Source organism: Silurus aristotelis (assembly GCF_946808225.1).
Source record: "Silurus aristotelis genome assembly, chromosome: 21".
NCBI lineage: Eukaryota > Metazoa > Chordata > Actinopteri > Siluriformes > Siluridae > Silurus > Silurus aristotelis.
Genome location: NC_139594.1, coordinates 20138144 through 20142935, shown reverse-complemented (window position 1 = coordinate 20142935; position 4792 = coordinate 20138144). Strand labels below are relative to the sequence as shown.

At 42.0% G+C, this 4792-nt stretch overlaps 1 protein-coding gene across 1 annotated transcript in view; it reads left to right on the top strand.

The window, feature by feature from the left end:
* The first annotated feature begins 3610 nt into the window (after positions 1-3610).
* tmem170b (transmembrane protein 170B) overlaps positions 3611-4792 on the top strand; it is a 10959-nt gene continuing 9777 nt past the window's right edge. The window contains exons 1-2 of the mRNA XM_083523919.1: positions 3611-4363; positions 4421-4792. The exon at positions 4421-4792 is cut by the window's right edge and continues 369 nt beyond it. The gene's annotated coding sequence lies outside the window, so the exon portion shown is untranslated. The remainder of the gene's footprint in view (positions 4364-4420) is intronic.

The following is a 4792-nucleotide window of genomic DNA, read 5'->3' as shown; positions in this document are numbered from 1 at the left end:
GGTGAGAGGATGCCTGAGGAATAGGGAAGGAGTGTGCTTGTACTGATAAGTGAGATGTGCAAACCTGCAGTTACTACAGGGGAATTAATTTGATCAGTCACACCATGAAGTTATGGGAAAGAGTAGTGGAAGCCAGGCTGAGAGCAGAGGTGACCATCTGTGAGCAAGAGTATGGTTTCATGCTGAGGAAGAGCACCACAGACGCATTATTTGCTTTGAGAATGTTGATGGAGAAATATAGAGAAGGTCAGAAGAAGTTGCATTGTGTGTTTGTGGATTTAGAGAAAGTGTAGGACAGGGTGGAGAGAGGAGTTGTGGTATTGTATTAGGAAGTCAGGTGTGTCAGAGAATTATGTGAGGGTGGTGCAGAACATGTATGAGGACAGTGTGACAGCAGTGAAGTGTGCAGTAGGAACAACAGACTGGTTCAAGATAGAGGCAGAACTGCATCAAGGATCGGCTCTGAGCCCTTTCCTGTTTGCAGTGGTGATGGACAGGTTTACGAATGGGGTCAGACAGGAGTCTCCATAGTCTTTATTAAGAGTGACGAGGATGGACAGGATTAGAAATGAGTTTATTAGAGGGACAGCACATGTAGGACATTTTGAAGACAAGGTGAGGGAGGTGAGATTGAGATGGTTTGGACATGTGCAGAGGAGGGACATGGGGTATATCGGTAGGAGAATGCTGAGGATGGAGCCACCAGGAAGGAGGAAAAGAGGAAGGCGAAGGAGGAGGTTTATGGATGTGGTGAGGGAAGACATGCAGGTAGTTGGTGTAAAATAGGCAGATGTAGAGGACAGGGTGGTATGGAGACAGATGATCCGCTGTGGAGACCCCTAATTGGAGCAACCGAAAGAAGAAGAAGTGTTCACATATATTCTGCCATATAAAGTAGAGCAATTAGATAAATAACTATTACTGTTTCTGACTTTTAAACTCACTTCAGGGTTAACTCTTATTTTATTCTCAATTTTTTTTTTTTTTTTTTTTAAGATAACTGACTAAATGAATGAAGGTTTGAAATGTAGGTGCAAATACACAAACAAACAAATAAATAAATAAATTATATTTTTTAAGTTTTTGGAGAAAATCCATATATACTAATCCCAGGTGAATTGAAAAGAGATTATGGCTATACCTTTCACCCTTCTCATCCCATGTCCTTTACTCTTTTGTGTCCAGCTGTAGGAGAACAGGAAGATGAAAGAGAAACCAGCATATAGATGAACAATATAAGGTGTTGAAAGGAACAGAAGAGGAATGACAGATGGTGGAGATTGAAAGATAAGAGCTGAATTAATTGTTGTGTTAGAAGTGTGTTCTTCTGAAGTTCTTTAAAGGTGTCTATTTTCCTACGTTATTAACCTTCATCTACGTTCATCACCTTCGTATTAACTTTTATATCACCTCTTTTTTACCTTCACATCACCTCTTTATTACCTTTATATAACCTTATTATTACCCTTAATATTACCTCTTTATTACCTTTGATATCACCTTATTATTAACTTTATATCATCTCTTTATTACCTTTAATAGATGTAATGTGACATCACATTACATCTAACCTAGACATGTTTAATCTCCCTTCTCACCTACATACAAACTCCAAATAACCAAGTTTCTTGTTAAATGGTTCAGAAATACTTTTAAAGCAAGGAAAAACTCCCCGAGATGCATAAGGAAGAAACATTGAGAAGAAACAGACTCAAGAGGAAACCCATCCTCATCTGGGTTACATCGAATGTCCATTTATTACAGATAAACGATGTTGCGGGGTTCAGTGATGGTGATCAGAAGCAAACTGTAGTCCTGAGTCAGTGTAGCAGACTGTTGATATTAACTACAGTCCAAATCCATCCAAAGCTCCCGTTCTTACTCCTGAATTTCATGAACCACACAAGGCATTGATGGGAAACATCTCCAGCTGAGAACGCTATCCAGAGGCAGGCCTGGATGAAGTGGGAAGATCCGCAGAAGTAAGAGGGGCAGGAACAGTGGTCACTGGAACCTCAGGAGCATGTTTAGTCGATCTTTAGCTACAGTCATCGGGGAACAAGACCAGGCCTGGGTTCCCTCAACCCTGACTGTCACTCTAATCATTGCAGGAGGAACGTGATCACAGGCTCCTGTTTTCTTCAGTGTAATATGTAATGCCTAGAAACCAGTGTCCCAATGTGTGTGTGTGTGTGTGTGTGTGTGTGAGGAGACCATGTTTGATGTAGATGTCATTTTCACTTGCGTTCCCAATTGAATACAAACCAAAGCCCGTCTCTGTGTCACGAGAAATGCGAGCTGCAATCGAGCGTATAATTTTGAGAGCTCTTTATCCGACATCATCATTATGAGGTGGTATCGTAAAGTTTGGAGACTGATGGTGTAACTGGTGCTGTTCTGACCCAAGTGCATTCCCACGTCTGCGATTTCATCACGAACAGCAAGTTAGAACAAAAATGTGAAAACCGTTTGGCAACTCGTGCATGATGATCGTCGAAGAACAATCCGCACGGTCTCACTCTCGCCCACTTCGAAAAGAAGACTTCCAGAACACGTTCCAGAGGAACCCTGGGAGCGCTGTATTGCTGTGCAAGGGGACTGTTTTGAAGGTGATCGTGTCGAAAATAGGATTATATTTACGTCTTTTGGTAGACCCCCATATCCAGAACCACATTTATTTTACATACATCTGAGCAGCTATGGGGTTAAGGGCCTCGCTCAGGGGCCCAGGTGTGGCAGCTTGGTGTGGCTGAGATTTGAATTCACAACCCTAAAATCCAAAGTCCCTGAGCAAAGAGAGATCACATGGACCCAGAGTTTACCTGCGCCAGATGTTTGTCCACATTCCAGTGTTCTTCAAATGATTATCTCCTCCGATAATCTACATGAAACCTCATAACCTCCCACATAAGTGTGGCTCCAGGTAAACGTGTTTTCTCTTTTCTCTCTCTGATCCTCAGTGTGTGTGTGTGTGTGTGTGTGTGTGTGTGTGTGTGATCCTTTATAAACATGTGGCTTTGAAGCTGCCACATGTCCTGCACCTGATTTGATCAAAGCCCTTAACAATGACATTAAAACCTCGGCCCACGTGGAGAAGTGGTCCAGAATGACGGATGAGACATAGTGTGTGTGTGTGTGTGTTTGTGTGTGGTTCCGGTGAGTTCCGTTGTATTGAGTCACGCCGAAGAAAACCTCTTTCATTCCTGTAAAACTGCTCAAGGTTGCAGACATGACAGGGAAGGGGACGGGGTGAGTGAGTCATTCCTGAGGAATGGTGTGTGTGTGTGTGTGTGTGTGTGTGTGTGTGTGTGTGTGTGTGTTCCATCCAACATTTTCTATACACCGAGTTTTTGTGCCTTAAAGGCAGGGTATTGCGTCTAAATGTTGAAAACCTTTCACACACTGATAATCCATCAACCTGGCAACCCCGGGGCGTGGCCCACTCGGACGATGAATAATGTGACGCTATATATATATATATAATCACACAAACTTTTTATTTATAAACTCGTGTATAACACAAAAAACAAAACGTGAAAATATTTGTCAATTTAAAGCTTTTTTTTAAACCCATTTGTCGCCATTGTTTGACGCTTTGTGCACTTGACCATTTAAGAAGTTTTGCAAACGTCACCATATGCAAATCAGTACGGCCCGGTTCCGTAAAAAAATTGAATAATATTTATTTTTATTTTTATTTTTACACATTTTAACCCTACAACTCGGAACTGTTCAAAAGAGAAGACATGCGTGACCGGACAGGACATGAGTGAGAGCGCAGAGGAAGTAAAAGAGTTGCAGGATTGGGTTGCCCCCTGCTGGTCGGGAAGAGAACTGCGCCCTACACTAATACACTTATTATACTCTTTATACGATTATTCAGTGTGAGTGGCAGCTCTTATGGCTGTATGGAGAAATGATGCTGCAGTGGAGAAATTGGGAGAGAAGAAGAAGAAGATGAAGAAGATGATGAAGAAGATGATGATGATGGTAAGTATGAAGTGTACTTTTCTGCTCAGGATTCTGGTAAAGCTGAATCAGACAAATGTATTAAATATATATTGTATTTATTTATCTGGTATTGATGGTGGTAACCATTAATGATTTGCGGAAAAGTCCACGAATGACCTGCCTTATCATGGAACGACCTGCTCAGTCACCTCACCTACATCCTTCTCACTCTGGGATGAGCAAGAAAATCTCCAACTAGTGAAGAACATTTTCGAAAAGTTTTACAAGAGGCACAGCAAAGTATTTCAGCTGAACATTTGGAGAACGAACTGTCCGGATGCTGAGAGTGTGGAAAGCTGTTCTTCATGCTTAGGGAGTATTTGTCAATTATAAATAATGTGGAGATGATGGAGTTCATGATGGAGCATGCAGAGATCAGGTGGAGATGATGGAGCATGTGAAGATGGAGTAAAGGATGAAGCATGTGGACATGATGGAGAAGATGATGGAGCATGTGGAGATGAAAAATGTGGCGATGATGGAGTAGATGATGGAGCATGTGAAGATAGAGTAGAGGATGAAGCATGTGGACATGATGGAGAAGATAATGGAGCATGGGGAGATGAAGAATGTGGAGATGATGGAGTAGATGGAGCATGTGAAGATGGAGTAGAGGATGAAGCATTTGGACATGATGAAGAAGATGATGGAGCATTTGGAGATGAAGAATATGGAGATGATGGAGTAGATGATGGAGCATGAGGAGATGTGGATTTAAATATTGGCGGGTGTGTGATGAGCTTCACCGCTGCTTCCTGTGCACTGCGTCTTTAAGCGCTGT